Below are 12,049 nucleotides of genomic sequence, written 5' to 3'. Positions count from 1 at the left end.
GCTCAGAACACAGTTCAGCAGCAGTCTAAATTGCCTGGTTATTTATGGAACAGGTGAATATCTGTAGGAAGTAAAAGCAATAGGTGAGGACTACCAGGGCAGTTTAGGTGCTGGCATAATTATTGGCAATTTTTCATTTCAATCAATATTTATCGTCAGATTTGACACTGCACTTCTGCTGATCTATGGCACCCTTGTAAGAAAAAAACAAACAGTATTTTAATATCACTTAAAATAAAGTGTCACGTTCTGTTTTCACACCTGCCATTGCCACAGTGGTACCCTGCTCAGAGCCTTGGCAGTGCAATAGCATGCTTGAGTACCACAAGAAACATGTAAAAAACCCATTCTGCATTTCTGGGTGCCGTCACTTAATCTTGTCACACAGGATTTTTAAGTAGGCATCCAGTAATCTATACTGAGTTTTTAATCTTGGAAGCCCATTCCAAAAAGGGAGGGCTTCCCTTTTCATGTGCACATTGTACAGCAGGATCTTATTCAGACACTTCCTGGCTGCTGAGCGGAAGATGCTCCTCTATTGAAGATAGTTAATTGGCACTGATCCTTAATTAGAGCATAAAGAATGAACTGGGAGGTCTTTGAAGAGAATTCTGGTGCATAGAGTACCCAACCTAGGAACTGAGGGAAGATGGGGGTTATTTATGTAGCATTCATTTGCATGCAGAGGCCTTGTCTGTACTAGAGTTTTTTCCCATGGACTCTCAGCAGCACCAGTTACAACTGGGAGGAAACAGTGGAAGAAACCCTTGGGGGAAATGAGTATTTTGTTCCTATGTTATTGTGAGTGGCAGTGCCTGTTTGCAGTGCAAGAGTGAGTAAGGTCCCACAGCCCTGTCAAGTGTTGGCAGGGGCATGTCGTGGTGAAGCTTTCATCCTCTGTGCACTCCAGTGTTCCACTGGAATTCTCCACTGGAGCAGAAAAGTTGTGCAGTACGAGCCCCAGCACAGCACTGCCTGTGCTGCTCCTGTGCCACAGGAGGATTGGGGCCATCCCAGTGCTGATGGAGCCGGGCCACAGCTCAGGAGGGCTCTTACTCAGCGCTTGTGCCGCTCCAGAGCGAGCAGGGAGGAGGATGAGGAGTCACAGCTCTCTTTCCCAGGCTGTGTCAGAGCTGCTTACTCTGCTTACTCATCAGCAAATTGATACAAGTGCCAAAACTGCCTTGGGGGAAAAGTCTCCAGCTGCTGAGGACTCCAAATGTCCTGAGAGGGTCCTAAGGAGAGCAGCAGCACCAGGTGACGAGTCTGCTCCTTGGCGTGTTCTGTGTTCTGTACTGGGCTCTTTTACCAGTCACACACGAGTTATACCAGGGATTCTGGATCAGTGGGATTCTCCATGCATAAGCAGAGCAGCGTGCCTGCAGACTTCAGGATGTTACTCCCAGAGAGCCTCAAATAACAAGTTTTAGCATCAGCCTGCTGAAATTGTGACCTGCTCTCTGGCAGTAGGTATTTGAGGGGCAGTCTCTTAGTAAAGCTTAAATCCATATTCTGGGCTGAATGGATGCTTGTAGAATTGCTAGCAATACTCCATTAGTCACACTTTAGATCCCATTTCATAACAGACTGGAAAGCCTTGTCTCATCATGTTCTATGCTTCCACTGGAGAGAATGCAAATGCAGTAGGTAGAACAGGGAAGCTGCTGTTCTTAGCTTTCCATTATGCAGAGCTAGACAACTTTAAGTTTGCTAATCCTCACAGTGGATTATTAGCTGCCTACAGCTGCCATGTTGTTATTATATGATCAGAGTTCAAGCTAATCCCTCTACCTCTTGCCCTGGCAGGGGAGGTGATGAAATGAGTTTGCAGCTTGGATAAATACACTGTACCCTGACAGGCACAGCGAGGGCCTGCTGAGGAGAGTCCAATTCATCTCACAGCTCCAAGCACCCCGGGCAGGTGTTCCCCCACCTCCCAGGGAGCAGCATCTGCTGCCTGCACCTGCCCGAGGCCATCCAGGTCTGGGTGTCTGGCAGCTCCTGTGCTCCATCAGCGTTCTGGTGGAGCTGGCTTCTGCTGGAGTGGATCCCTCTGCAGGTATTGGAGCCTTCTCAGCACTCCAGGGAGTTTATGTACAAATCAAGATCTTTCCTCCTCACAATTCAAGCAGTAGCTAATGTGAAGATGGGTTTTGTAAAACACAAAACACTTCCTTGAAGCTGCTGAAGTTGCTTGGAAAATCTTAGCCAGGGAATGGGATGGCTTCAAGTGCAGGGTTAACATCACCACACATCCTGCATGCATTCCCCAGAGCCAGCACTGACCAGAGGAGAAGGTCAGCTGTTCCCTTCCCAGAGCACCTCTACCCCCAGTCCAGCACTTTGCAGCCAGCTGAGCAGGCCTAGTGCTGCTATTTTGAGTGGGCAGCTGTACAGGGACACAGTAGGAGTAAGTGACAAAGCCTGTCATCCCCACAGACAGCCTGCTGCCAGCAATTCCCCAAGACACTCCATTTATCTACCTTCAAGGCACAGAATCAGTTTTCCCTGGAATCTGCACTTAAGAATCTCTGAAGCCTACAAATTCCAGTTCTGTTTGGAAGGTTTAGCTTGGACCTATGCAGGTATTGACACTCAGAAAGGAGCCAGATGTTGGATTATTTAATCTTTCTATAAGGGAACAGCCAGCTGGTGCTGTGCCCATCCAAACACCAGGATGAGCAAACAGGAGGCAGGCATCCAGACTAATGTGTCTTCTGTTACCTCCACATTTCTTGAGCTTAATTTAATTGAGAAGCCTTTTTCCCCAGAGGCCAGTGTGCCAGAGAAACAGAAGCATTTATAAATCTCAATGCAGGATACATGAGAAATGCCTGAGCTCTCCTTGGAACGAGAACTGGGTTCTCACTTCAGCCTCCCTCTTCTCCTGATCATTCTTGCTGCATCCATCTTTGAGCAGAGCCTCAGCACTTTGCAGTTTCTCCACACAGTATCTGAGTGAGGAGGTGCAATCCAGCCACACTGTACGTCAGACTGACTGCCAAGTATCAGCTGGTAGTGTTGAAGTGTGACATGACAGCAATTTAAATCAGGATGAGTAAGTTACAGTCCTACTGCACAAACTTGTGAAGCAGAGGCAGCAGGGACAGCTGCAGGGAACCTGCCTCTGCACTCCAGAGCTCCCAGCCCCAGAGCTGGGCTGGCTCACACAGCACATTGCACTTAAAGCCCTGCCAGGCTGTAAATTCCAACGGTTCAGGAGCAAATATGGGTGTGATTTATCTGCTCTTCCTACAGAAGGAGAGGAACCAGGTGGACAGATGGCAGAGGGCAGGAAGACTACCTTCAGCCCTCTCAGTTTAATTTATTACTGGGTGACAGGTTTCAGAGGTAGAGATGTTTCATGGGCTTGTCCAGGAGATTGTTCTAGAATACAGTTCCCTCAATTTTCCCAGGCAGGCAGAAGTTCACTTAGAAAACTGCTGCATAAATTCCTCTGACATATTCTGCCTATAAGCCCTTCCTGGGTTATGATGCTCAGAGCTGTGTTTTCCTGCCAGCTTCATGTTAATCTGAGCTGGAGTTGTGATCAGAACTCAAACAAGAGAGAAGCTGAATTCCCAGCTGGGTTTCTTGGTTAGTCTCTGCAGCCTCTCCCTCTATAATGAAGATATTTGGTCAGCTGTAGCTGAGGCACAGACTCAAACATGGAAGTGCAAACTGCTGGAGCACTTGCCCTGGGGTACAGGCCTCTGTAGCTGCACACCAGGAGCTGTTGTTGTTGGATGGGAGTTTGTTCTGCTGCAGTTCCTGGAGGGTTTTCCCTTTCAGCCTCTTTGGAAGAGCATCCAAATGCTCAGCTAATGATAGCCCTGGGCTGTGACAGACAACAAGCCTAGTATCTTAAAATATTTCAGCAGCCTCAGACTGCTGGGGTGGACCTTTCTTTAGTTCTCAGAACACCATGCACCTTCCTTTAATTTACAGGAGGATGCAGGAGAAACAGATGACAGTTGTGACAAGGTTAGAGTGAGAAACACACTCCTTCTCCCCCACACTAAGAAGACATTGTATTCACCCCAGAGTATGCTCCAAGAGAGCATCATTTTCTAGGATACCTTCCCTGCATCTCTGGAGAACCATGCAAGGGTTGTTTACCCTGCTAAGTGTTAGACACAGCCTGTGGCCTCCAGGAGAGAGCTGTGGCAGCAAAACCAATATACACAAGCATGTACAAACTTGCTCTGGCACCTTCTGCAGAAGGTCTGGTGTCAGCTCTGACTCTTCTCCAAAGCAGAGGCCTAAGAAAGGCTCTGCAGCTTGACACAGGCAGTACATGATCAGCCCACAGGGCTGCTCAGCTCTGGGTCCCAGAAACACCAGTTACTCTCAGGGTCCCATCCATGAGATCAGGCATCTGAACCAGTTTAAGGTTCCTACCACACAAGATTAAGCTAATTGGGTTTACCTTTCCAGGCCCTGGCAAAATACAGCAAGTGTTTTCAGGATAGTAATTAAATGTTAATTGCAGCTAAGTTTAGCCCTAATGCCTCATTAGTTTGTTTTCCTGTTTGTTGCATCTATAGCAGAGTCTCCTGCACAGGGATGGGGATCAGGCTGGGCTTCCCGGGAGGCAGGAGTCCCACATGTGTTCTGAGGGTCTCTGAGCCTTGCCACAAAGTTCTTACCTGCTCCTGCCCCGGGCAGGCAGCACTGAAACCACCACATTCAATGCACAGCCCTACTGCAAAGCATTCTACTGCTGCACACTGCAAATGGCCCCCAGGTTTGTTCCCACAGTCTGTTTCCTGGTCTTCAGGAAGATAAAGCATGACAGGGATGTCACCTTACCTTAAGGGAGGACAGACACGTTATGGGTCTTACCTGCATGCAGCACAGGGTGCTGAAGGAGCTGAGCCCTCTGGCAGAATGTCTGGCAAGAATCCATTTCTCCAGGCAAAACAAGTGGCTCCAGTGTGAGACTGCAGGAGCTAAAACCTCCCAGGCACTGCTCCTCACCCTGCTCCCATCCTGCCACAGAGTTCTGCAGCCTCTCCCCCTTCCCAGTCTGCCCTACAGCACCAATTAGCCAAAACACCAGGTGGGACAAGATCTCCCTGAGATCCCCTGCCATGAAGCCCCAGGAGGGGTGGGTCATGCAGGTGCAGCTCCTTAGGCCTCTCTCCAGGTGTTCTCTGGTCACCTTGACAGGCTCTGGTGTGCTCCATGCACATGCTGCTTTCCTAGCCTTACAAAAGACTAATTAAAATGTGGAAGCTGGCTTTCTAAAAAAATGGAGTCTGCCTTGTCTCAGACAAACCCAAGCTTGTTTTACCCATTTTCTGCTGTTTGTATTATCTTGAAACAAAGGGAAGAAGCTCTTAATGAGCTGTTTCTGCAGTGGCATCATGCACAGTGTTTCTAGGCAGCATTGTGTGACTGTGGTGGAGAACTGACTATGCTCTGTGCATCTTGAGTGGGAGGAGAGGAAAAAACACCTCTGAGATTACACAGGAATCCAACCTTCTGCTCACTGCTTGGGGGGTCTCACCGTACAATAGAGCTGCCCCACTGACTTAGAAACTCCTGCAGATTTCCACCCTGCTCATCTCCAACCCTAAATCACCTCTGGACTTCCTGCCACAGAATAATTAGTCACCTTCTGTCACTTAACCTCTGAGCTGAACGAGTGGGACTGGTCAAGCTGTGAATACAGGCCACTGTGCCAGAAGACAGCTGAGGGCATTTTCGGTGGCCACGTTTCATGACCCACTTTTTGAGGAGTGGCCGGTGACCAGAGATGCTTCAGCTCCTCCAGCCCGTTCAGAGTGCACGGTGCAGGGTTGGTAACAGATGGGTGGAGGGATCAGTCAGTGAAATGTGTCATCTCCAGGCAAGGGTGACCTTTAGTGCCTTCCTCAGAGCCCTCAGAACTCCATGGCTTCTCCAGCGAGGGGATGGAACCAGTCGGGCACATTAATTCTGTTTTGCATAAGAGTCATGGTGGATTGGAGTTGAGTTGAAGGCTAATAAAAGCAGCATTTAAATGGATAAAAGCTAAATTAAAATGTTAGTTCTAAATAGAACAAGACAGAGGTTTTTGTCTGATGCTGAATCTTGGCAATGAAGCAGGTACCTTTTAATTGTAAAATAAAGTGGCTTTAACAGTATTATCATTATATTACTGAAGCATTTAATTTCACTAGCTAAAATATCACCATATGAGATCTCTGCAAAGCTTTTATCTAGTTTGAAATAAAGAGACTTTTTCACCAGTTATGTTACTGGTTGTAGAGTGTTACAGAGATGAAATATAATGGCTTTCAAATTACATTCTGGTGAAGAACACTCAGCCACGACTCAAAGCTGCTTCTTTGTTGGTGCCTGAAAAAATGTAATTGAGAAGGTAACCAGAGTGTAGAGAGCACATTGGACTGGCTTGGTAACAAGGAGCTGCCTAAATCTGAGTGACAGCTGCAGGGGCACAGAGCTGGGGCTGCCCCTGGGGTGGAGCAGAGACCCTCCCTGTACAGCCAATACAAGTGCAGAGGTGGATTTCCACCAGGGCAGGGTGATGTGTTTCAGGAACAAAACAGAATAGCCCAGCCCATGAAGATACAAACACTTAAATCTGTCCCATGAGTCTCTCTCTGTGCAGGGAAAAATCTGAAAAAAAAAAAAGATCCTGTGGCTACAGTGTAATCCTCCTGCTTTGACTGAGCCTCTCTGGTTCTCAGGTTGAGTCTGTGCTGGGCACAGGAGGAGGCAGCCAGGGCACAGCAGTGGGTGCCCCTGTAGATGTTGTCTTGATTTTGTCACATGCAAGGGCCCTTTGTACTGCACTGATCAGTGTTCTGAGGAGAGGGACCCTGAGGGACTGTGACCACAAAGCCAAATCCAGCCCAGTAAAATAAGATTTGCTCACAATAGCTTGGTTCTACGCTTGCTTTCTTCAATTTGCTTTTGCTCTGTAGTAAATGAGGCCTGAAGGCAGACAGAATCCGTGCTACTTTACATAGTACTTTGACAAGCTACTTCATGTTTTGACCAAATAACAGTGTGGTAAATCTAAAGCATAAAAGTCTTGAATGGCTCCCTGGAAGGAAGGATGCTTTGATGAGGGAGCAGGGATTTTTTAAAGGCATTATGGAATGGTTTTCTTTCTTTTCCTGCAGCAGTGATTAGACATTATTTAAATGTCTTTTCCCTGGACCAGATGGGTTATTTGGACTAATTGGCAGCTGCCTGACAGATTTCAGGACACCTGAGTCACTTCCCACTTCCTCCATCCTTCTGTCACTGCTGCTGCAGAGTTCCTGCCTGGCTGGATCTGCTGGAGGGCAGGATGTGGCCCTGTGCATTGAAGGAGCATCCCAGGCCCCAAATCACCCTGTTCCCTGCACAGCCACCAAACCCTCTGAGTTCCAGGCTCTTCTTCCTAAAAATCAAATTATTTTTGTCAGATGAAGAAGAGCAGAGGGACATGTTCAGGCCAGGTGCAGTGTGGTGGAGGATGAGGCAGTCACAGCTGCTCCAGGAGGGTGTAAGGCACACGGGTACTCTTCAGGCTCAGATGGCACCTCTTGAGTGTCCTTCACCTGCTGCAGAGCCACACATGGCTCACGGAGCACTCAAGTGATGCCACAGCACCATGGACCTGCTCAGTCCTGCTGCAGCCTGTGCTCCTGCTGTTAATGATTACAGGCCATAAACTTCCATCCCAGGCACATTTCCTATTTTCATGTTGTTGCCCCCCAGGGCAGTGCTGATCTCCTGCTCGTCTCGCTTCCTTGAATCCCAGCTGGTGGCAGGAGCTGTGAGCTGGGGCAGGGGACTCTGTCTGGGGTTAATCACTGACCTGTGTGAGAGCAGTGCAGAATGCATTGATGTCCAGAGCTTCACACCTCCTGCTGACACCACTGCAAGCCCAGGGACACAGGGAACAGCACTGGGGGGAGAGAGGAGCCTGTGATGTTCTGGTACAGTTTTGGTGACAAGACCTCAGTGACAATGAATACTGAGAGCATAAAATCCTCTTTTTCCATAATTTCCATATCTAAACCCAGGCTTTTCTCTCATCATGATTCACTAATCTCAGTAGCTCCCCTGAGGCTAATAGAGTCCTTGAACTGCTTAATATTCTGGAGTTTTGGAAATGACACAATTAGACCTGAATTTTCTTTCTCTTACAGTAGCAGTCTTGTTTCCAAATTTGAGTGAAGTTTCATGGACAATTTGAGGAGAACCCAGAGACTTCCCTTTAAATTTAGGAGCTGCAGTTTTATTAGCACTCAGTAATTTCTAAGCAAGGCCCACTTGGAGAGAAGCAGCATGGGAGCTGTGCTGTGCCTGGCTCTGCTCAGGGCTGCACATCTGGGTAATACTCATCCTTTCAGTGCAGCACCTGGAGGTCGACTATAAGTCACTGAGTTTTCTGTAAGAAATGTTTGCTCAGGTGGAACTGCTGCAGATCGATAGTATTAACAGCTCCAGAGAAAAAGTCTCCTTGCCTGGCAATAAAGCAGATTATTTCTGTCCCTGAGTGTCTCAAACCAGTCCATGGCAAGGCTGTTCATGGCACTGAGGTGTAGAAAGGATCAGCTGCACCCAGAGCTTGAGCTAACAAAGAGCTCTTTGCCCTGCAGGAGAGCAAAGATGGATTGCACCTAGCAAAGGAGTCCTGAAGCCTGGTCTGCACACAGCAGCACACTCAGCATCCCCCCATTGTCATTCTGGTCTAGTTTGTAATCAAGTGCTGGTTCTGAATGCAAATGGAGATCAAGTCCTCGTTCTAGCTTGGATTCTGCTTGCTCAAAGATAAAGGTGCCAAGTCCAGCTTCCTGACTCTGCTGTGGATATGCAAAGGAAATGCTAATTTCCTTAGTAGGTGGCTAGGAGAAATGGCAAAACAGAGCTGGAGGACAGCACCCGAGATGCATATGGGGTGTGATAGCAAGTCTGGAAGCCAGGAGATGTTCCCTCCCTGCAGCATTTCCCCAGAGCAGGTGTAAAGCTACATCATGCAGATGTAGCTTCTCCAGATTCTCAACAGCAAACTCCTGCTTGCTATTTTAAAGGCATTAAAAGCTCCTTCTCCTTTGGATAGGCATCCACCCTGGGAGGGCATGCTGAGCACCCTGAAGTCACCAAGGCTTTCAGGAGGCGGCTGCAGGGCAGCACAGTGCTGGAAATGGAGAACCCCAGCAGGTCACACCCAGCCCTGTTGGGAGCCAGGGCTGGTTTGACTTGGTTATCAGGCTGAACACGTGGGCACTTCTCTGCCTCTTCCTCTGAGCCTCCCCTGCCTGCCCCAGGTCTCAGGAGCACTGACATTCCCTCTCCATCCCTGCACTCAGAGCGTGGCTCCCAGCCTGCTCTGGCTGCCTTTCCCTCTGGATTGCCACCCCCTTCCCTTGGACTACCTGCACTAAAATAGCATCCTTACATAAACACAAAGTCTTGCATTATTTAGAAGCCTAAAATCCCAGTACCTGCCTTTGTCAGAGCCTGTACATGGCAGTGGGATTAGGTTTTCTCCCCATCTCTGTGCTGTGCCAGTGAGTCCCTGCCAGGACCCTCATTAAGCCCCTGCCCCACACTCTGAATGGTGGGCCCTGCCTGGCTCCCATGGCCACAAACTGCTCTGAACAATGCTCTGCTCTCCTGAAGAGCAGCATCACAAACACACCTCTGACAAGCCACAGAAGAACAAAACTGGCCTTTTATTTTCTCTCCAAACAAGCAATAAACACCACCTCGCAGAGACAGAGCAAAGCAGCCCTGTTAATCACCCCTGCCCTATCTCCCCCTCCTGCTTCTGAGGACACCAGCTCCTCTTTTCCCTCTCTGCACAGCCTAGCCAAAATACCAAGAAGTGAGCCAGGAGCATCTCCCCTGCCGTGGCCTGCCAGGCTCATGGAGAGGGGTGGGTAGGGACTGAAAGTACAGCAGGAATTTTGGAGCAGGCAGCAGAAATCCTCAGTTGCCTCCTGCTCCTGTCTGTACAAGCAGTGTCTGGTGGCCTGGCCCTGCCAGCGAGGTGCTGGGTAGCTGTCACTTGGCAGGGGCTGGCTGTAACCAGAACAACTAAGTGAATGAAGTAGAAAATGAATATCCTTGCTTTGTGAGTGAGAAACAGACATAGAAAATACTCTGTTACCTTCCCACAGCCATGCAGGGGGTCGGGGGCTTTTTCATGGAGCTCTGAGCTTGCTGCAGAGTCCTGGCTCCTGCTCTTCAGAGCTTTGTTGTGTGAACCTTGATGGACGAGGTTTAAAGCAATCCCAACTCCTAACTTGCCTCTTGTCCTACATAACAGACTGGAGGGCAGCTAGGATATGAAACATGCACTAAACCAGGCCCTTCTCTGCAGGGCCTTGTGACACAGATGTTTGTAAGGAAATAGGGAATTACTTGAAGATATTGCAGTGTTTAATTGCAGTTTCACTTCTCAGGGTTATTTCAGGTGAATCTGACCTGCTTCTAATGAAATTAGCACTTTTTATCTGCAGTAACCTAGCAGCTTTTTCAGGTAGGGACATTTTCATGCTCCTGTTGGGGTGGGGTCCCGAGACACTACTTCATTACTGATGCTAATTAATCATCCAAGGCACTGCAGATGGAAAAGGTAATTTGTTTCCTCCTGCAAAGTGAATAGAAGTAGGGAGGAAAATAAAATCCAACTTCCCCATGAGCTGGGCTTGGCCTGGCCTGGCAAGACAAGAACTGAAGGGCCGTGTGTGGGAAAGCTCCCTATTAAACCTGGGGACAGCAGGGAGCTCCTGGAAGTGACAGACACACAATGGGGCTTTTGTCAGAGAGGCACCAAAGGCCAGATGATGTCACCTTGTGCTGGGCTGTGAGGCTGCTTGTGCCTCTCAGGATGGAGCTCAGCAGTATTGCACTATCTCTTCCACAGGGAGGAGGCAATGAAAAGGCTGCTTTTGTCCCACCCTTTCTTAAAAGCAGGCGAAGAAGCTTTGTTCTAGGACAAGAGATTAGGTTTTTCAGAGGTGGAAAAGACTAATTAAAGAGCCACTGCTAGCCCTGGGCTCCCACCAGCTCCCATCACCTGCAGAAGCCCTACTCACCCCTGTGAGTGTAATTCTGCTTTTCCCTCCACATCCTTTTGACTGGCACAGAGAAATACCTGAACTGCAGCCACATCCTTTGCCATGTCACCGAAAGGTGGAAAGAATGAGTTATCCTTAAGGGCTGTCTGAGACTTCAGCAGTCTGGGACCTCCCAAGGATAAGATCTGTTGGAAATGAGGAGAAGGGGGATGCAGAGGAAGGCTCCTGTATTACCATGTCCATCAGAATGCTCTGAAGCTGGACTCCTCAGGTGTCAAAGGAGACCTGCACAAAACGCAGCTCTTTCTCCTTCTCCCTCTTGTGTGATCATCCTCCAGCTGCAGCAGCCAGGGCAGCATCCTCACTGCCCCTGCCCAAGGTCAGCCAGGGATCCTTTGGGATGGACCGGGGCCACATTTCCTTGCTGCCCTTCCAGGGACTCCCAGAAACCCAGCAGGCCCATGATAGCTTGGGGAGCAGTCTGCAGCATGTACAGAGAGCTTGCTGGATGGTGGAAGGAGCTCATTTAAATGAGAAAAAAATACTTTGAGTACGCTGCCAGCATTCTCCTTGCCTATTGTACTCCCTTTTTGGTTTGTGCTTTCCAGTGAGCAGTTTTATGTTTCCAAGGATCATAAATTCTCATTTTTCCACTGGGCAGGAGGTGCACTCCTGGTCTCCGCTGCTTCCTGCGTCGCTTTTGTGTCCGTGTTGCCCAGCTACTGCAGCGCAGCCCCAGGCTATGCCCGGCCCGGCAGCCCCGGGGCTCACAGCACTCCACAGGCACATGCTGCCCAAGGGCACAAAGGGAAGGCGCTTTCCAGACAGAGCCACGGCGAGGGCTGCGCTGACCGGGCCGGCAGTGACCTCGGGAAGGTGGGATGTGATGCTGAAGGGGGGATCAGAGGCTGCACAGCAAGCAGCCTGTGGTCCGAGGCTGTGGGGATGGACACTGCTGGTTTGTCAGCTCCAGGGCAGCGCTCGGCTGGGCCCCACTGGCTGCAAGAATTCTGGAG

General features: G+C 49.3%; 1 protein-coding gene across 1 annotated transcript in view; it reads left to right on the top strand.

Annotated features, from left to right (window-relative positions):
• The window catches only part of LOC128817654 (carboxyl-terminal PDZ ligand of neuronal nitric oxide synthase protein-like), a 28,718-nt gene that overhangs the window by 5,019 nt on the left and 11,650 nt on the right, over positions 1 to 12,049 (top strand). The gene's annotated exons all lie outside the window — the stretch shown is intronic.

The sequence above is a fragment of the Vidua macroura genome, chromosome 21 (assembly GCF_024509145.1).
Source record: "Vidua macroura isolate BioBank_ID:100142 chromosome 21, ASM2450914v1, whole genome shotgun sequence".
Classification (NCBI taxonomy): domain Eukaryota; kingdom Metazoa; phylum Chordata; class Aves; order Passeriformes; family Viduidae; genus Vidua; species Vidua macroura.
This window is presented reverse-complemented; position numbering and strand designations above follow the sequence as displayed.